General features: G+C 38.4%; 1 pseudogene; it reads left to right on the forward strand.

Annotated features, from left to right (window-relative positions):
• Positions 1-11,758: 11,758 nt before the first annotated feature.
• On the forward strand, positions 11,759-12,923 carry LOC127687890 (protein LSM14 homolog A-like; annotated as a pseudogene).
• The last annotated feature ends 9,695 nt before the right edge of the window (positions 12,924-22,618 follow it).

Raw genomic sequence — 22,618 nt, forward strand, 5'->3', positions numbered from 1 at the left:
CTCTGAAACTAATAGAAAAGAAACTGGGGAAGACCCTTGAAGACATTGGTACAGTGGGAAAGTTCCTGAACAGAACAGCAATAGTGTGTGCTCTAAGATCAAGAATTGACAAATGGGACCTCATAAAATTACAAAGATTCTGTAAAGCAAAGGACACCATCAAAAGGCCAAATCAGCAACCAACAAATTGGGAAAGATCTTCACCAACCCTACATCAGATAGAGGGCTAATATCCAATACATACAAAGAACTCAAGAAGTTAGACCCCAGAAAACCAAATAACCCTATTAAAAAATGGCGTACAGAGTTAAACGAAGAAATCTCACCTGAAGAACTTCGGATGGTGGAGAAACATCTTAAAAAATGCTCAACTTCATTAGTCATCAGGGAAATGCAAATCAAAACAACCCTGAGATTTCACCTTACACCAGTCAGAATAGCTAAGATTAAAAACTCAGGAGACAGCAGGTGTTGGTGAGGATGTGGAGAAAGAGGAACACTCCTCCACTGCTGGTGGGGTTGCAAATTGGTACAAACACTCTGGAAATCAGTCTGGCGGTTCCTTAGAAAACTGGGCACGTCACTTCTGAAAGATCCGGCTATACCACTCCTGGGCATATACCCAGAGGATTCCCCAGCATGTAATAAGGATATATGCTCCACTATGTTCATAGCAGCCCTATTTATAATAGCCAGAAGCTGGAAAGAACCCAGGTATCCCTCAACAGAAGAATAGATGCAAAAAATGTAGTATATATATGCAATGGAGTACTATTCAGTCATTAGAAACAATGAATTCATGAAATTCTTAGGCAAATGGATGGAGCTGGAGAACAACATACTAAGTGAGGTAACCCAGTCTCAAAATATCAATCATGGTATGCACTCACTAATAAGTGGATATTAGCCTGGAAAACTGGAATACCCAAAACATAATCCACACATCAAATGAGGTACAAGAAGAACAGAGGAGTGGCCCCTGGTTCTGGAAAGACTCAGTGTAGTAGTATAAGGCAAAACCAGAACAGGGAAGTGGAAAGGGGTGGGTGGGAGAATAGGGGGAGGGAAGGGGGCTTATGTGATTTTCAGGGAGTGAGGGGCCAGAAAGGGGGAAATATAAATAAAAAATATATCGAGTAAAAAATAAAATGAATAATAAAAATGTATTTCATACAAAAAAAGAGAAAGCATTTAGATGGGTAACTACCTCCTAAGTTGATTGTTTCTCTGTGGTAGAATGGCTTTGAAGAGATGTGGACTCACAGATCTTTTCTTAGAATGAAATACTTGCTCAAAATTAGTTCCTGAAATGGCTTTCTATGCTGAAATAAATCTTGCAATGTTTGAGAAAGGCCAGGATGAGAGGACTATATCCTTCAATCAGATGGTTCAATGAATGAATGTCCATGAACAATACTCACATGTGTATGTGTGTACACAAACAGTATGATTAAAACTTTAATTAATCCAACAGATTAATTTTAAGGGAGGAAGTTTTCAGTTATCCTAGACACTTTCCCGAAGTGTCATTGAGTTTCTTAAAGCTCATTTGAGTTTAGTGGCAGAATCATATATCTCTGTATGTGACAGTCAATGTGTTGGTTGCCATGTGTTAGTGTATCTGGCCATAATTCATTCTTACTAAATAACAATGAACAATGCATAGCAGAGAAGATTTTTGAATGCCTTCACACTTTCAGTATTCTTTATATCACTGTCAAGTATATGATTACTCCAAAATTAGGAAGAGGAAAGATGGGAAGATCCACACAGATCATAGGAGGAAACAAGCTAAAATACCAGCTAGGCTCCCTGTTAAATATGCAACCCAACAGTATTCAAATAGGATTCATTCAATTGTGACAGGTCTACTGATTTTTGCATAGGAATATCATAAACAAGTCAGAAGGAAGTTCAATGAGGAGGCACGTGTAATTAGGAAAGTTTGGCAGAGACTTGGGAGAAATGAACTGTATAGGGTAATCTCAGCTGTGTACATCACAGCGCTGTGCTCATGTGTGCTTGGAGCCATAGTTCTGACTCTTGGCCAAGTCCACGTAAAAGATAATAACTGGTGATTAGCATAGCTCTATACCATTGCTCAAGGCCGACCAGGGGCAACCTGTTCATTGAAATGTGTTCAGTCGGCTGGTTTTTCACATTTCTCATTATGTCTTTAGTTTTTAGTGTTGATCTGTCTCATCTTGCAGCTTATCTTGCGTGTCCAAAGGCACAAAATAGACCCTTCTCTGGATTATGCTCTGGCTCATTCAAGAGCCTTACCATGCAGCTGTGTTGTAAATAAAATTGTTTTCATATTATTGCCTGAAATCACTTACACACACACACACACACACACACACACACACACACACACACACACTTCTAGGATCTTGCTTTAAATACATGGCCCTCTATATTTTTAACAATTCCTCCTAAGTTAAATTATTTGAACTATCTTTCCTAATTGTGGATTGAAATTGAAATAAAATATAATTCTAAAAAATTAAATTTTTATTTGAGACCTTCTCCCTTGTTATCACCACTGCTCACAAATTGCTGCCTTGGCACTCAAGCATCATGTTTAATGGACAGAACCACATATCAAGATGGAAGTATCAGTATCCTTAAAAAAAATCTTTCCTCTCTAAATGAGGAAATAGGCAGCTAATACTATGAAAAGAGACTAGAAAAACAAGGTAATATGTCACTGAACCCTGAATGGCATCTTCTTTATAAAACAAAGTAGATTTTTCTAAACTGCATAAGACATTAAGTCCCAGATAGCACCATCTTATTTTGAATTTTCCTTGCAGGTTTGGCTAAACTAAATTATTGACTGCATATTCATTGGATATTAGCAGAACCATTTTAAATCAAATTATAGGACAGGAGTGCAATTATTGTCCAATGGGACTTTGACAATTGTACATTCTTCTGCCACTAATAAGATATGCTTACTTATGACACTATTTATCTAGTGTGGAAATATCCTCCCAATGAAGGACTTGACAAGCTTGCACATAATATATTCTCAAGTCCTTGTTTACATGGTGACACACATAGATATCCCTCAATATTTTTACTAGGTCTTCAAGGGAATTGGAGATGTTTTGTATCTTCGGAAGCCAGAGGAATCAATGCAAAAATGGCAGATGGACCACTTGCCATCTGTCAAACAACACTGGGCAGTCTCTGAGCTTGGCATTAGACATAGTGGGGACTTTAGTTGCACATGTCAGCATGGCCGCACATAACCCTAGGCAATAACCGAGTTCTTACTCTGCTATAAATATTATGTGTTGGACTACCATGAGATTTAGAAGCATTACCCTGTGTAAGTTAGAGACAAGAAAAAAAATCATGAAAGCGTGATACCAGAAACACTCACACACTGTATTAAAATTTAAGTTGAATATGACAAATCAATTTCAAGAATAAATGCAGAGTATCATTTATGATTGAAAGTTAAGTTTGATCACATGAAAACAATTTATAGTCAGGAATTTTATGCCCTATTAAACAAGGAAGAGATGTTTGTATGTGTCTTAGTTAGGGTTTTACTGCTGTAAACAGATACCATGACCAAGGCAACTCTTATAAGGACAACATTTAATTGGGGCTGGCTTATAGGTTCAGAAGTTCAGTCTGTTATTATTAAGGTAGGAACATGGCAGCATCCAGGCAGACATGGTGCAGGAGGAGCTGAGAGTTTTACCTCTTCATCTGAAGGCTGCTAGCAAAATACTGGCTTCCAGGCAGCTAGGACTAGAGTGTTATAGCCCACCTCCATAGTGACACACCTACTTCAGCAAGGCCACACCTCCAAATAGCACCACTCCCTGGGCCAAGCATGTACAATCACACTATCTTTCTAGAAAACAATATTTACTAGAAATAAAAAAGTAGATCAGGTTAGATGTTACACAGCCTATACCACCTTCTGAGGTTTTCTTGGATTTATTTCTTCAAAAACTTGAAGTTCCTGTCATACAGATCTTTCACTTGTTTGGTTAGAGTCACACCAAGATGCTTTATATTGTTTGTGGCCATTGTGAAGGGTGTCATTTCCCCAATTTCTTTCTCAGCCTGTTAATCCTTTGAGTATAGGAAGGCTACTGATTTTCTTGAGTTGATTTTATATCCAGCCACTTTGCTGAAGTTGTTTATCAGCTGTAGGAGTTCTCTGGTAGATTTTTTTTTGGGTCACTTTAGTATACCAGATACACTGAAACTAATAGAAAAGAAACTGGGGAAGACCCTTAAGGACATAGGCACAGGGGAAAATTTCCTGAACAGAACACCAATAGCATATGCTCTAAGATCAAGAGTTGACAAATGAAACCTCATAAAATTACTGAGTTTCTGTAAGGCAAAGGACATTGTCAAAAGAACAAAACAGCAACCAACAAATTGGGAAAAGATCTTTACCAACCCTACATCTGACAGAGGGCTTATATCGAAGATAAACAAAGAACTCAAGAAGGTAGACTCCAGAGAGCCAAATAACCCCATTAAAATTGGGGTACAGAGCTAAACAAAGATTTTCACCTGAGGAATATTGAATGGCGGAGAAGCACATAAAGCAATGTTCAACATCATTAGTCATCAGGGAAATGCAAATCAAAACAACCTTGAGATTTCACTTCACAGCAGTCAGAATGGCTAAGATCAAAAACTCAGGAGAAAACAGGTGCTGGTGAGGATGTAGAGAAAGAGGAATACTCCTCCACTGCTGGTGGGGTTGCAAGCTGGTACAACCACTCTGGAAATCAGTCTGACAGTTCCTCAGAAAACTGGACTTGATACTAATAGAGGGGCCTGCTATAACACTACTTGGCATATATTCAGAGTATTCCCAGCATGTAATAAGGATACATGCTACACTATGTTCATAGCAGCCCTATTTATAATAGCCAGAAGCTTGAAAGAACCCAGATGTCCCACAGAGGAGGAATGGATATAGAAAATGCGGTATATACACAATGGAGTACTATTTATCCATTAAAAACAATGAATTCATGAAAATCTTAGACAAATGGATGGAACTGGAGAATATCATTCTAAATTAGGTAACCTAATCACAAAAGAACACTCATGGTATGCACTGACTGATAAGTGGATGTTAGTCTAGAATCTTGGAATACCCAAGACACAATTCACATATCAAATAAAGCCCAAGAAGAAGGAAGGAGAAGGCCCTGGTCCTGGAAAGGCTCAGTGCAGCAGTGTAGGGGAATACCAGGACAGGGAAGTGGGAAGGGATGGATTGAGGAACAGGGGGAGGGAAGAGGGCTTATGGGAATTTTGAGGAGGGGGGGATCCAGGAAAGGGGAAATCGTTTGAAATGTAAATAAAGAATATATTGAACAATAAATAAGTAAATAAATAAATAAATAAGTATATTGATTATAGAATTCAGTATGCCAGTAAAATCTTTCCTTTGCCAATCTGAGGAAAATCGTACTTGAAAAGATCATAAATTGTATAATTTCTAAATTAGTTTATGATTTATAAGACACAGAAAAGTTATTTGCAATATGTGCATGTGTGTGATCATGTGTGTTCATGTGTGTTCATGTGTGCCCATATGTGGAGGCCAGGGGACAACTTCAGTAATTCTTCAGGAGCTGTCTTCCTTGGTTCTCCTTTCTCTTTCTCTCTGTCTCTGTGTCTCTTCCCACCTCTTTTTTTTTTTTCTTTTTTTTATTCGATATAATTGTTTATTTACATTTCAAATGATTTCCCCTTTTCTAGCCCCCTACTCCCCGAAAGTCCCATAAGCTCCTTTCTCTTCCCCTGTCCTCCCACCCACCCCTTCCCACTTCCCCGTTCTGGTTTTGCTGAATACTGCTTCACTGAGTCTTGCAAAAAATGTGGTATATCTACACAATGGAGTACTATTCAGCCATTAGAAACAATGAATTCATGAAATTCTTAGGCAAATGGATGGAGCTGGAGAACATCATACTAAGTGAGGTAACCCAGACTCAAAAGTTGAATCATGGTATGCACTCACTAATAAGTGGATATTAACCTCGAAAAATGGAATACCCAAAACATAATCCACACATCAAATGAGGTATAAGAAGAAAGGAGGAGTGGCCTCTTCCCACCTCTTTAAACCCTGACCGACACAGAAGTTGGTACCAGGGACTGAGGTATTGCTGTGATAGGCCTGGCCATGCTTTTGTTTGGAAGAATGTGGATTTGGGGACTTTGGATTTGTAAAGCCATGGAATGCTTTAAGTGGGCCTTTATGGGCATTCTGTCTGCATGCCTTTCAGTGGAGAAGAACTTAAATATGTGGCCAAGAGACTGTTTTTGTGATGCTTTGGTGAAGAACATGGCTGCTTTTTGCCATTGTCTAAAGAGACTGCTAAGGCTAAGGTAAAGAGATTTATATTAATTGTATAGACAAAAGAGGTCTCAAAATAGCCCAACAGAGACTTTGTTCTCTGGTTAAGTCTGATGAAGAGCATTTTGAACAAACAAAAGCAAGCTGAGAAAGGAAAAAATACAAAATATATAGTTTGAGTATTAAAGGGATACCAGGAAGTGAAATGGAGCTGAATTCAAGGATATTAAATTGAATTAAGGGAGTAGTGATCTTGGGGTAAGATTCCATCTAGCTAAATTTAGGTCCAAGCGTGGTACAAGCTTTACTCCTTTAATCCCAGAAGGCAAAGATAAGCAGACCTCTGTGTTCAAGGCCAGTCTAGAACAGGACAAATTCTAGGTGAAAAAAACTTAAATCCAGGCTTGGTGGACCACACCTTTAATCCCAGTGCTTATCAGACAGGCATGCAGATCTCTGAGTTCAAAGTCAGTCTATGGAGCAAGATCCAGGACAGCCAACTTAGGCAGTGAAGGAGTTGGAAAAAAGGAAGCTAGGGATAATGCAATAGAACAAGGGAGCCATGTTCCAGCTCCTGCAAGCAGCAGAACTCAGCAGCTTCAGCCATGTGTCTGTGGCTTTATATTCAAGAGGAGAAGGAGATGACTGAGGCAACTGATGCTGGTTAGCTGGGGTTAAGAAATTAGTGGTGATTAAGAAGAGACAAGCATCACTGAGGTGAAATCTTCTGGGAAGTGTTTTCTGACATCACAAAGAAGCTGTGTTCCAGAGATAGCCAAGGTTGTATCTCATGCTGCAGCTGTACTTGGTATTGTGTAAGAATCACCCAGGTGGTACTGGTTTTGAAGGCATGAAGGCATCATGAAGAACAGCTGAGGCTTGGCACTGTGAGAGGCCATTGGTGAAAGTGCAGCCTGAGTTGTAGTTGACAATCCAGGACTGAAGGGGTCATGCAAAAGAGTTGAAGCTTGTTACCGTTAAGAGAGCATAAGAGAGGCTATTGGTGAAGCCTAGTTGCAGTGGAAGGCCTCAGTGTATTGGATATGCCAGTACCATTAGTGGCCACCAAGAATAGCAGTGGTAGTGGAGTGGATCAACCTGAACTTAGAGTGCAACAGGGGGCAGAGCTGGAGAAGTGACACCAGCCCTTTGGAGAGGCACAGAAGATTATGTGTGTGGATCTCAGACACTGGAACAAGAAGCTGTGAAGTTGAAGTTGACTCGGGACCTCAAGATGTTAAAGATGCCAGAGCCCCAGTATGCCAAGAAAAGCTGCTAACAGGGGGCGGAACAAGCCCAGGAGAAAGAACTTTGTTGTAGTCAACAAAGATGAAAAAGGAGTTGGAGATCTGAAGACTGCTTTACCATCAGACATGGAGATGCAGAGTTTGGAGTTTGCCCAGATGGCTTTCTGTCTTGCTTTGGGGATTATAGTTAAGTTATTGGTTGAATCTCAGAAGATACCTTGAACTTTGGACTTTTAACACCGTTGAGACTGCTATAGACTACAGGGACATTTGAAAGTGGACTAAATGTATTTTACATTATGCTATGTTTAAGTATGCCCCATCCCCCACAGAATCATGTTTGAAAAAGCCTGTGGGGGTCAGGGAGTGGGATATGATGATTTGGATATGTTCGTCCCAGGGAGTGGCACTATTAGAAGGTGTGGCCTTGTTGGAGGAAGTATGTCACTGTGGAGATGGGTTTGGAGATCTTCCTCCTAGATACATGAGGATTAACAGTCTGTTCCTGGCTTCCTTTGGATAAAGTAGAACCCTCATCTCCTACACCATGCCTGCCTGGATGCTGCTATACTTCTGCCTTGATGACGATGGACTGAACCTCTGAACCTGTAAGCCAGCGCCAATTAAATGTTATTTCTAAGACTTGCCTTTATCATGATGCCTGTTCACAGCAGTAAAACCCTAACTAAAACACTCAGTGTCTGCTCAGCTCCAGTCCCAGAGCATCATGCAGCCATGAAAAACTGTAGGCTAGAGGTTTTGTGGCTCAGTTGGTGTCCCAGTCCCTCCACTTGAGGCCTTGTCTGGCTATAGAAGGTGCTAGGTTCAGGCTCCATGTTCCCCATTATGAGGAGTCTGCTAATGTCTCTCTCATAGTTTCCATTGCACTAGGTTTCTATTTTGCTCCCAAAATGCCCAGCCCCAGTTTTAGTCACCTCTCCCAGTATTCTCCCCTCCACCCCCAAACCTTCCTATTTCCATCCCTACCTGGTCCCAGTGCATCTGTGAAATCTGTTCTGTTTCCCCTCCCTTAATCTCCTTTGTTCCCTAGCCTCTCTGGGTCTGTAGACTGCAGCATGTTTATCCTTTACAGCTTATGTCCATTTATAGGTGAGTACATACCATGTTTGTATTTTGGGGTCTGGGTTACCTCACTTAGGGTGCTTTTTTTTTTTCTAATTCTGTCTATTTTCAAGCAAAGTTCATGAAGTCATTGTCTTTAACTGCTGGGTAGTATTCCATTGTATGAATGTACCACATTTTAAAAATCCATCCTTTGGTTGAAGGCCATCTGGGTTGTTTCTAGTTTCTGGCTATTGTGAATGAAGCTGCTGTGGACATAGTTGATAAAAAAAAATAGACACTCAGTGTCTATCATAGAATACACCATGTTAGCTGTGATAATACCACTCTCATTAGCCTTAAGCCTAAAAGATCTTCCTGTTTGCTATGCCACAGTCCTGGGATTACCAATATGCTACCACTCCTGGCTTTTTATATATGTGTTGGGACTAGAACTAAGGCAAACAGTTTCTGGACAGAGCTGTACCTTAATTGCTTAAATAATGTCTTAATACCAACAAGATATATTTTTAAAAACCTTCCATCCTCTTTTGTTTTACCAGCTATAAGTACTCACTGAGTTGTTCTCTGAGGTTCAGAGAACAGGTTTTCAAACTTGTAAAACGAGGGTAATATAGTCAAATTTATAGGGGTGTTTCAAATTTTATATAAAAGAAAAGGTCTGCTTTGCAGTCTGCTTATCCCTTTGCATACCAGAAGCCCTTGAACTGTGTGTTAATAGTGCAGGCGGTGACTAGAGTAACAAGTCTCTGGCTTTCATTCTTGACCTAAGTTCTTTGAAATATACCTCATGTTTCAAATGTCACTGTGTGGAAGGGCAGGGCTCAAACTGCTGTGGAAAGAGCGAGGCAGTTATGTGAGTTTGAAAGTAAGACTATGCCCTTGGGTAATCTCTGTCCCCACACTGGGTATTTATGATTCTACACAGGGTCTCATGCCACCCAGCTTGTCCCACATATGATAGACCCCACAGTGCACAGAAAAGATGAGGCATTTTGGATGGGTTTTCCATGAAACTTTACTAGATTGCATGCTGTAGAGAGGAGTGATGGGTTCAGGCAGCAGCTGCAGTTGTCTATGGAGAATGACGAATTCCACTCTCGCAGTGGTTTCCCCTGGCAAAGCACATCATTTGTGGAACACATTCGTCGCATCTCACCAAATGGAACAACATTGTCCAGTGGTGTTTGGGGAAAAACATAGACATTGACTAACACCACAGGGAGAGGATATTGTCACTTTTGCTTGACTTGAAAGCAAATCATGGTTATTTTGATGTGCCTGGTTACCCACAAATTCAACATAGCTAAGGAAAAGATCAATTTTCAAAGCACTCCTGCATTCACTCAATGAGGTATGACTGCAAAGAGAGTAATAAATTATGTTTCCCAACATTGTTTGAGGAGATCAGTCACCACAGGGCTCTGTGTGTGTGTGTGTGTGTCTGTATGTCTTTTGTATCCTTTACAAATACTGCACCTACCACTTAATACTACAAAGTTTCTTTTTTAAAAAAAATTCCAATTCCTACACATTAGTGTTGTTTTAAAACATCTTTCTTCTTGATTCTAAATTGTCCACAACCAATCACCTAGAAGAAAATGGCACCTTAAGGACAATAAATAGATGTATTTTCACATAGGCACAGGATACACCATCTCTGAAACATCATTGTAGGGATCTCACGCTGTCAGCATCTCCTCTGAGGAATGAACTACTGAAGCTTCCTGTTTTATGAAGGCTTCATATTCATAAGGCGATGGCTCTGCTTGCTCTTGGCAGGCCCTATGCTCACTCTGCTAAACTGGAAGTCATTTATCTGAATTGAAGCCCACTATTGGAACAAGCTGAACAAGAACTCACAACACACATAAAAGCTTTTGGAAGAGACCTGGGATTGGCTCTGGGGGTGGATATAATTCAAATGCAAATGCACTTCATCAGAGGTTTGCCTTGGATGCCAAATTTTGGGGCAAAAGAAGGACCAACTACTGATCATTTGCTCTTTTCCTCCCCCCCCCCCAAAAAAAAACAGAAAGCCAACTGTACAGTCAATGTTCCTTCTTTCAAAATAATGTCATAAAAGGCTTGAAGAAAGCATTCTAATGCTTAGTCCATTAACACAGAGGATACTACCTATGACGCCACTTTACCATCTCATGTTAGAGGGGACGTTGAAAGGTGAGGAGGGAAGCTACCAATATCTATATATCATGGGGAAACACACAGAATTGCAAAATAAGAAAATAACCATATTTAGAAGACCATAGAGATGGTTCTGTGAGTGTAGCACTTAGATTCAAACCTGAGGACCCAAGTCTGGGTCCCTAGAATCCACATAAAAGCATGGCATGATGGCATCTGTCTAGAACCGCAACACTGGGCCACAGAGGCAGAACAGGTAAATCCCAGTGCAGTTGCTAGCCAACCCATCTGTTACTAGTGGTTGGAGGATGGGCCAGGTCATTCCTGGTTCTACATCGCTCACTCTGGAAATTGAAATAAAGGCCCCAAAAAAAGCTTTATAAAATATTAAGGTTACCTTATTTTCCTTTTTCTATTTTTATTTTATTAAAAATAGTTTTTAAATATACAATATAGTTCTATAAGGTTTTCCCTTCCCCAACTCTGCACAGATCTTTCCCACCTCTGTACACTCTCATCTGGATCTGCACCATTTCTGTCTCCTGTCAGAAAACAAATGTGCATCTAAAAATAAAATCAGTATAGGACAAAACAAACTGAATAAAAGATTTAAAGAAAAAGGACGAGAAACACACATAAATGCAGAGGCTCACATGTTTACAGACCCAGAAATCCCATAAAAACACAAAACTTGAAGCCATAGTATATATATAAAATTCCATCAAGATTTAAAAGAGGACGAGGAGCTGGAAGTTGGGGGAGGGTAGTAGAGTTTGATCAGCCAGTGCCCCATTGGTTCTCCATTGGCTGATCAGCCATTCCCATTGGCTGCTGTGTGGCACAGATGGATTGAACTGGTGGGTGTGGGGAGGGGCAGATTCAGCAAGAGATCTGCCTGAGGGCAAGTGCGGGCAAAGGCGGTGCCATGAGCTGGAACATTCCTTACACTGACAGAAAGATCAGCTTCATCTCCAAGGCGGAGATCCTCTACGAGGGCATCTTCGACACCATTGACACTGAGAACTCCATGGTAGCCTCGCCAAAGTTCTACCCTTCAGTAGAGCAGATAGACCAACAAATCATCCAACTGCCTCCAGATGAAGTCTTTGAATATATTATATTCCAGGGGACTGATACTAAAGACCTCTGTCTATGAGCCACTGAAACCACAATATTCTTTGCCCAGTTATCGTTCAGTCTTCAATAGGTTTATCATTTCAATCAGTGAGTTCCTACAGACCTTTCAGCAGGATGCCAGCATACAGTCAGTTTAGTCCAAGTAAATCAGCTGGGCATCAGTTTGGTGCTATTGGTGTTGCTGGGAGCTTCTTTGACATGCTTTGGAAACAGAAGCATCAAATAGTGGTATGTTATTCCAGAGGAATGTATTTGGTTGGTTCTGCCTTCACCCAGAACACAAGATCTGTAAAACCACAGCTAGCCCAAGATTGATCAAGCCCTCAGACCCTTTGAGAAAAAGTTCAACCATAGTACAAGCAGTATAAACCATCTCGGACTATACTTACCTGCTCCAGCACCCATTGGGAGGAGTCCTTTTCCAGCCAGGCCACTGCCCCCTACCGGCCAGAAAGCAGTAGACAGCCAAGAGCACAGGGGAGTTGAAGCACACAAAGTCCCAAGGCCAAACCAGAAAACAGGCAACTCAGAAATAATACCGAGAGTCAATTAGTTCCAGGGATTCCTTCTGCTCCAAGACAGGACATGGGGATGGGGAGTCATTGAGGTATCAAGGGAAGATTTGGTATCCATGGAGATGGTACAATGAAATTTGAGGCTTTGGTTTTGAAAGTGCAAATGCAGAATCTAACAAGGAGGAAATCGACAGAGAATTTCATAATAAAGGAACATAAACTTGAGAAACAAGAGACGCCTGTACATGGTAAAGAGTCAGGAGACTCTGGGATCTACATGTCAAACAGTGAGGGAACACTGATGAGGAAGAGGAGTTTGGGTTCAACTGCTACTACTACAAAACCAAGTCCTTCAAAAGTGTAAGTGTATGTGGAGTAGCAGATGCTTGCCATTCCTTGCTTAGAGTTGGACTAAAGCAAGCTAAATGGAACTGCTAAGTATTTTTCATCACTTAGAGGATTTTTCTTACCACTAATTAATTCTTTGGCAATTATATCAAGTTACCTTCAGATAGGCTGTAATAATGTGTTTTGAGCCATAGAAAGCCATTTGTGTATGTATATTTGTGTGTGTGTGCACGTGTGTGTCTGCGTGTGCATGTGCGTGCGTGTGTGTGTGTGTGTGTGTGTGTGTGTGTGTGCGCGCGCGCGCGCGCGCGCGCGTGTGCGTGTGCGTGTGCGTGCGCGTGCGCGTGCGCGTGCGCGTGCGTGTGCGTGTGCGTGTGTGTGTGTGTGTGTGTGTGTGTGTGTGTGTATCTTTCTCTTTGTTTTTTGGAGATCCTATAATATGAGGTAGCATATTTCGGCAATTAGGGTCCTGGATGGTAGAAAATTTTGTCAGTCAACTGTACACATAGGTAGATACTGTTTCTTAGGTAAAGGTAACATTTTTCTATAATTGCAAAATTCCATAATATTCCACTGTCAAGGAACCATTAAGAACTTCGTATAGATCCATAAAAAGCAATTGATTTTTTAAGAGAATAAACGTTTTAAAGTCAGCAAACATACGTGTCCTTGCAGAAGTAGTTATGGTGTTTTCTTCACACCAATAGAGCACTGGCTAAGATACCTCCTTTGACAATCCCTTCTTCACACCAATATGCTGATCATCTAGAGAGTAAAGCTGGGACTCCTGTATCACATCTTCCAATCCACAATACCACTCTTTTTATTAAAATACATCTGACCTACAATATTATAATTTCTTTCTTTATGTTTTCCAGGTGAGCCTTGATTATTTTTAAATACAGTATTTATTTATTCTTTAAGAATCTCATACTTGTACACAATATATTTTGATTGTATTCCCCCACCACTCTCTCCCTACAAGTTCTTCCAAAACTACTTCCCTGAGTCCTCTTCCAACTTCATGCTGTTGTTGATGTTATTGTTGTTCATAACTTACTGAGCCCAATTAATGTTCGTCAGTCAGGAATGTAGTCTGGTAAGCTCCTCCACCCTCCATGTGATAGGAGGTTGATAGGTTTGGTCTTGTCCAGGTCCTGTGTAGCCAACCACTGCTGCTATGAATTCACGGGTACAAAAAGAACAATGTTGGTTAAGAAAGGTGCCAAGCAAGATCTTCCAGGAGAAAGTGTCATTCCTAAGAAAGTGCCAGCAATTTAACAGGCAGACAAGAAAATCTGCAGACACTGCTAAATGTTCTCAGAGAGGAAACATAGCCACCCCTTAAGAACTAACAGTGTACATAACCAAAATTAATTGTTCTTTGTTAGCCCATAATAAATACATTTCATGAGTTCCTGAATTAATGATTTCAATTATAGTTATTTATTAATTTATTGTGATATTAACTTTCCTTCTTCAAAACAAAAGCTTGCAAATTAAAATGCAACACATGAATTTAATTAAAAATTTAGTAATTAAAATGTATTGAATAATATAAGAATTTCTGTGTTTACTAAGTAGTGAAACTATCTAGCAATCCTAGCAGAGATATCCCCCAGGCAATTACTAAAGTTAAAGAGTATAGAATAATTCATCCAAGATGGCAGACACTATCTAGGAAGGAGGTCATGATGTCTTTTTTCCTTATTGGAAACGCAGACATCTTCACATTTTCTTTTTCTTCTACCCCTTTCTAGCTGCATATGTAGCAGAGGATGACCTTGTTGGACATCAAAGGGAGGAGAGGGCCTTGGCCTTGAGAAAGCTCGATGACCCAGTATAGGGGATGCCAGGACAGGGACGTGGGAGTGGGTGGATTGGTAAGCACGGGGTATGGGTTAGGGTTTTTTCAAAGGGGAAACCAGGAAAGGGGATAACACTTGAAATGTAAATAAAGAAAATATCTAATTAAAAAAAAAGAATGAAAATTCCCATTGAGAAAGTATGGAACTTTCTTGTTTACGTGTATTTTCAGGGTTTTATGCACAGTACTTTCTAACAAATTTTCAATTGAGTGTGATTTAAATGAGTAAGTTAAACATGATGTATACAGGATCTAATTTCCTCTCTATGTGACATCAAAGCCATATCTTTCAACTATTTTGATTGTAGTCATCATTAACTAAAGTCTCCATTCAGCCAAGGCTCTCGACTTTTGACTTTGGGGGTCAAGGAGATGCAAGGCTCTGTCTGTGCTCCAGATGGTACTGGATGAATTCTCCATGAAGCTGTTATTTAGAGTCCTGGCAGCATCCTTCATGAAATGGGGAGTTGCAGTTGGCATTACTCTTAGCATTTTTCTGCTTAATAGATAGCCTCACAGTGATCCCACGGCACAGTCTAGGCAAGAATACTGAGGACCCATCTTGCCTTAATAGGCTTTGGTGAGAATAATTGGCTGACAGAGTGTTTTCTTGGATATTAAGGTCAATAAATATTAATTGGGGCTTCACTCTAAGTAAGATACTTGTCTAGGCACAGAAAGAGATAGAGCCATGGTATAACATTACTGAACATCAAAGAAGTGTATACATTAACATAAGTGAAAAGCATCTAATTAGAACTGTGAGACAGATACCAGAATGAACTTTGGAGACAGAGAAGAGAAGGAGTAAGACAAGTTGAAGACTTAAGAAATATTTGTAATGAAAGAGCTGGGGTTTTTTTGTTTGTTTGTTTGTTTGTTTGGACATTGAAGAATGGCTGGGCTTAGTAAGTAAGGAATTTAAGAAGCAATATAAATAAAAGTATATAAATTCAGATGCACAGGGATTACTCAAGATATAAAATTATAATAATAGTGGGTTATCTATTGTGCTTTGGGGTTTATTATTTTCAATTGTGTCTACTAAGATTTCTACTCTTATTTTAACAATAGAGCCAGGATCAACCTATTTATTAAGTACAGTGTTTTAAGATCTCAAAGTATTTTAGAAGATTCATGGAAACATTTAAATTTCTTTTTTTAAATCACAAGGAAAAAACTATTATAGTTTAGGGTATTCATACTAACACAGCATAAACCAATAGTGCTAATTATTATTTGCATAGAAGATTCATGAAGGTCAAGGTGTGGAGGGACCATAAGTAACAAACAGTGGCCTAGGATGGAGCCATTCTTCATGTCTTTCATTCATCTATGCCTCTCGAAGCTACATCCCAAGTGTAGTACTTTCTTTTCATTTCCACTCTGTCAGAAAAATATCCAAGGCACTCTGATCTTGAATTTAGATTATAATCTGATTCCGTCCTGTCCCAGCCTGATTCCTTCATCAATTCTCATCATGTCCGCTTCACTTACTACACAGTGAACTGTAGTCATCCTTCCACTAAGTTTCCAGAAGTGTCCTATTACACTGAACATGAAACATAAAATTTCATTTTTTTTCCTCAACAAAAGATTCCTGGCATCTAATGTCATATTGTGCCAATCACTGGGTTGGAATGGCCTAGCATTGTTAGTCATTTTCATATTTTGGAAATGTCTACCTTGAGGCTCATTGCCTTCAAGTTCCTTACTTTCCTTAGCTTTGCATGACTTCTGTTTCCAAATATTTGGATGTGAGTTGATTTGTAACTTCCTCAGACCTTCAATGTCCACATCAGCCCTTCCCATATACTCTGTATTTGTCTCTTTAACATAGCATTTACCAATATAAAAATTCAAATATGTATTAATATGTAGATTTTTATTATAAAGGTGAGCTTCATAAGAAGAATGACTGCTATTTCAGGCTTCAGAAAATCTCAGGAAGACAGTGAACACATGTGTATGCTGCAAATGCGACAAAGTTCTACATGCAGTGGTATACATTTGATTCTTGCTGTCATAGATTTTATGGCTTAGCAGGGCATATATTTATTATCACAATAAATCCTCTCAAGGTCTTGGTAGGAACTGCTACTCTTCCATTTTTCTAAAGATGACATCGAGATTGTATAGGTCTATAATTATACTCAGTTCCCATCAGAACCCTGTCAACTTCTCTTTAAAGTTGATCTCTTTACTAGACTTCTGTCAATGACTGTTTTGTCTTGAATTTGAGCAATGGCTATAGGTTTTAAGACAGAGAAGATTGTTCTTAACTTGGTAAACAATGAAAATTTTTAAACAGAAATACACTTTTCTGTTTATAAATAAGCAGGATAGTCTGGGAGTGGTGTAGGTAGTTGAGAAAAGCAAGGAAGACTGTGGGTAGAAGACTTAGAAGACCATTGCTTTCATCTGTTAGCCACAGGCCATGTTTAGAGAATATTAACTCAAAATTGTATGTTGTTTGCAAGCATTTTCTTTTCTTTTTTTTTTTGTTTTTGTTCTTTTGGATTTGTTTTTTTTGAGACAGGGTTTCTTTTATAGCCCTGGCTGTCCTGGAACTGACTCTGTAGACCAGGCTGGCCTTGAACTCAGAAATCTGCCTGCCTCTGCCTCCCAGAGTGCTGGGATTACAGGCATGTGCCACCACTGCCCGGCAAAGCATTTTTTTAATAACTATTTAAGGAAGGAGAGTTCATTTCATACCTTTACTGGAAGCAACTCTTGGACAGAGAACTTTTGTCTATCAGAAAAATCTATGTCAGATATTTGCTAATGAAAATTGCCTGTGGCTTCTGAGCACAGAGGTAATTAAAACTATTCTTTTCAATAATTAAATGTTTGCGATATGGATAATGTTTATTCTAGGCATGCTGTTAATAGGTGCTTTACAATTCAAATTGGCTCTAATTCCCCATCATTCATTCATTTATTTTTTTCATTCATTCATTCACCACAAATCTTTAGGCATATTTATCACAAATCTTATATGTTCAGTAATGCTAAATTCAGATTGAGGAAGAAGAAAGACTTTTCTTCCCATGGGGGGGGAAAATCTTTCTAGATTTAGGGATGTGCTATAGGATATATAAGGATTTTTTTTTTTTTTGGTCTTCTTTTCTTACTTAGTTATAGATATTAGAACTGATCTCTATTAGTTTTTACAGCTGTTCTCTGCTCATTTATACAACTTTTAAAATCTAAACTCAGCAATTGTGTAAAATGTGAACCATGTCATTATCATTCTTCTGCTCAATATCAAAAGTGGCTCTTATAGCACCAAGTGCAAAGGTAGATCATATGCTCTGTCTTTTGTTACTATATTTTATTAATTATTTGAGATTTTCATACTTGAACTTCATTCTTGCCTCCTCTTCGATCCATATCCTATTTCCTTCCAACTTTACGTCCTCTTGGAAAAAAAAAAAAACAACATAGTAAGCCTACTATGTGTTTCTCATACACTCAAGGGTGCGTTGGCAAATTTACAAGATATTAACTTGTGAGAAGGGCACAAATCTAAAAAAATCTGACTCTCTTTCCCCCTGAAGCCACCAATTATCAATAGCTCTTTAGCTAGAGATGAAGGAGACTCTAAGTCCTTCCCCTTGGTATGCTAGAATGTTGATTGGCTTAATATTGTACCAGTGCAAGCAACCAGAGCAGCTGGGAATTCATGAGAACAATGGCCCTATCATGTCTGGAAGAAACTGCTTCCCTTTGGTCCTCTTCAACCTCCAAATCTTATACAATTTTTACCCTCTGCCACAATGTAAAGTCTTAGGGTACAAGGTGATTAACCCTGTTTACGGCTTAGCACTCCATAGATGCTAATTTTTTGCACTTTGACCAGTTGTGAGTTTCATCATTGACCACTGTTAAAAACTTCATAAAATTTCTCTGAGGCGATGAGAACTTCATGAATTTATGGGTATATAAATACGAATTTAAAGAAAATTTTGCACTACATCGATTTAACAGGGTAATAGTAGTGAACTCAAAGACTCAAGGGCTATGAGCTTACCGAAAATGTGTTCTTAGTCAAATTTACACCACCAGTCATGAATTTCTTCCTGGGAAGCAGATCTTAAATCCATTCAGAAACCAGCTGGTTACATTTGTAGCATTCATAATGGCATTGTGCTCTTGATCATAATTTGACATTTAAGCTGTTACTGAAGCTTGCAGGCCATAGAACTGGGTAAGACAGAAGCTCTTTTTCCTCCAGCAGCCTAAACTAAGCTCTCCTGGTCTATTAAAGTTGATGAGCATCTCTTACAAGTCTTATCTATCAGACCTACCCCATTCACTTTTCTCCAGGGAACTGAACTTGCTGGTAATCTCCAAATGTTCCCTGGATGCATTAGTGTTGACCTGTTTTCACTACTAACTTTTCTTAAGAGCTACAAATTCCAACCATCTTATATAATTTACCTTTTTATAATACTGATACTCTGAATATCTATGTATAAGCAACCAATGATGCCAATTAAGTGTTTAAAAACATTTAAATGACAGATTCTACTAGCACTGGGAGAGAGATTTCCATAGAAAAATACCTACTTCAACTCAACTACACAATACTAAAGTTATTTACTTATATTTATGTGTATACATGTTTTGGCTGAATGTATGTGTGTATTATATTTTGTGTATATGTATGTATAGTATGTATACCATGAGCATATCTAGTTGCTGCAAAGGTCAGAAAGAGAAGTCCAAACTAAAATAGGAGTCTCAGATAATCATGAGCCATCATGTGGGTGCTGAGAATCAAACTCAGTTCCTTTCCAAGAGCAACAAGTGCACAAAACTGTTCTTAATCACCAAGACACAGTGGAATGTTAAAAATGGCCTATGGTTCTCATATAAAATAGAAAATTGTCTGCATAGACAAATTCTCACACCCTTCTGCCATTGTTGCCTGATTAAGCCTATATAATACATTAATATCTGATTCACTACAATGCTTCTTTTTTTACTATTCAGTGAAGAATTACTTTGGCCCATGAATATATTGAAATTTGACTTATTGTCCTGGAGATCACTTACCTTCCTCAGTATTTATTCATGATATCTTGGGTCAAAAATTTAGCCTAATGTATTGCACTGAATTTATTATGAAAAGCTATAGAAGGTCCTTTAACTTTTTCTGCTTATCAACTTTTAGCAGTCTTAAAGCTTTACCAGAAGAGCATCCAGCTCTTTTATTACTTTCTATTACAAATAGTAAATGTTCCTTATAAAATTAAAATGTCCCTTATAAAATTAATACTTATTAAATTAGTATTAATCTAGTAACCCTTTAAAACACATATTTCATTAAATATTTATAACCAAAGGGCCAGAGAGATGGCTCAGCCATTAAGAACACTTGTTTTCCAATCACGAATCTCAGCATCCACATTAGGTGGCTCAAGAATATCTATAACTCCAGTTTGTAGGGCCTCAACACTATTCTATACTTCACAGGAATGCATAAACAGGTCAACCTACACTCACAGAAACACAAACAAACATGTGTACACATATCAAAACACACATAAATAGAAAAAGAAACTTCTAAAGCTATTTTTAACCAGATTTTAGAGAGAAGGTACTAATCATCTAGGGAAGGTACAATGGAAGGGAAATAGAGTATAGGGTAAAGTGAGGGAAGGTTGACCCTCAAAGTGTACTTAAAATTGTGTGTGTGTTTGAGGGGCAATGATATAAAGCTGAGCTAAAATGTCAAAGAGGTCAGGTGAGGGGAAAGATCTCCCATGAGGGCAATTAAGGATTGGGGCAATGATACAGAGAATTTTCATCTACTGCGTAATTTGGCTTAGGTCCAACCTTGACCAGGGCTTGGCACCCAAAGGGCATTACAGCATAATTGACAGAACACTGGAAATCAAAACATTGTCCTCAGCTTCACCCCTTTCCATTTTGGTCACCGTGGATTGTGAACTTCATCGCTGTGACAGAAATTCTTGTTCTGAAATGTTGCGATCAAATGCCATAACCACCCAAGGGAATATCTGTAAGGAACCCAGAAGCTTCAGGAAGTGTGTGTCTTAAAGGAGATGGAGAAAGACTGTGAGAGCAACTAAATAGGTGTTTTAGTTCTCTCCTCAACTCAGTATTGTTTGTTCCATCTTATCAGGTTGCATAAATATAAATTTTATTATATTTTAAACATATACAAGCAGAAACAATTGGCTATAACAATTACCATGATGTTAGTAAATTACCAATTCAATATTAAATTTGTCTTAACCAATATCCCAACCTCAACTTGTATCATGCTGATTATAGATTTTACAGTTTTATAAAGTTAAATTGGCATAACAATAAAGAAAATACTAAAGTATTCAGTTCCATAAGCTTTTGTATATGATTAAAAAGTACAGCTAGACAGCAAAGATTTAGAGCATTTCCTTAATATCCAAACAAGTTTTTCCTTGTATGGCTGCAGTTGTATATTCCAGAAACCCTAAGGTATGTATTAGGTTAAGAACAGTCCTTTATATTATTAATTTGTTGAGGATATTTATCATGAAGTTAGTTGAACTTTGTCATATATACATTTTGGCCTCTTTAGAGAGGATTCTTTTTATGCTATTAACATTGATTTTTAATGCTAGATTAGTCTTTTGTATATAGGTATATCCTCCCTCATTACATAGAATAATGGTATTAGACTCAATTTACTAATTTTAAAAGATTTTTTTTATCTTTACTCATATGGGAATATTAATTCATTCTGTTGGAGTTTTTGTAGGCATTGGTATTATAAAAATACTTGCCCTGTAGAATGAGGTGGAAATTGTACTTTCCTTTATTTTCAGAAATATTTATTTCTAACACACTTGTTATAAGTCACCAAAGCTATCTGGATATGTTTTCTTTGTGAGAATTTTTTGTTGTTGTTTTGTTTGTTTTTCAACTGTATGTATGTATAAGATTGCAGATGTACATATGTTAAGTTCAGACAACAACTTTGAGAGTTGTTCTCTTCTTCTACTTGGGGTTCCAGAGATAGAACTCAGAACATTAGGTTTGTGTGGCAAGCATTTTCCTTGGTTTTAACAATGAGCTGAGCTGAGCTGGGCAGTGGTGGTGACACATGCCTTCAATACCAGCACTTGTGAGGCAGAGGCAGGCAGATCTTGAGTTTGAGGCCAGCCTGATCTACAGAGTGAGTTCCAGGATAGCCATGGCTGCAAAGAGAAACCCTGTCTCAAAAAAAAAAAAAAAAAAAAAAAAAAAACCAAACCAAACCAAACCAAACCAAACCAAACCAAACCAAACCAAACCAAACCAAAACAAAACAAAACAAAACAAAACAAAACAAAACAAAGAAAAAAAAACCAAAGGGGGGGAAAAAAACCAAACCAAAACAAAACAATGAGCTGTCCTCTGAGTCCAATGAAAGTTCAATGGTAATTAATTTCCTTTTGTTATTGTTTTGTGCTCATTTAGACTTTCCTGGCTTTTGTTGCTTCAATTGTGTTTGTCATATCTTTTTAGTACTCTGTAACTTTTATCTATGTTTATCTCAAATAACTATCTTCCATGGTATTCTTTTTAAATCTTGTTAATAGCTGTAGGGTTGGTAGTGATGCTGCTTCTTTCATGTTGATTTTGTTAATACATGTTTTTACTCTTTTTCTGACTAGTTTACCACAAAGTTTGCCAGCTCTGTTGATCTTTTCAAGAAATACTTTAATCCAGTGTTCTATAGGAAAATAAAATTAATAGGAAACAGATACATATATTATATAAAATATTATATGAAATTTTATTAGATACATATATCATATAAAATATTATATATAATTTTATTATGAGTATTGGAGCACATGACTTGAAGGCTAAGGAACCTTATGATTTGCTATACGAAAACTAGAAAGCCAGGAATGCTGAT

This window comes from Apodemus sylvaticus, chromosome 6 (assembly GCF_947179515.1).
Source record: "Apodemus sylvaticus chromosome 6, mApoSyl1.1, whole genome shotgun sequence".
In the NCBI taxonomy this organism is placed as follows: domain Eukaryota; kingdom Metazoa; phylum Chordata; class Mammalia; order Rodentia; family Muridae; genus Apodemus; species Apodemus sylvaticus.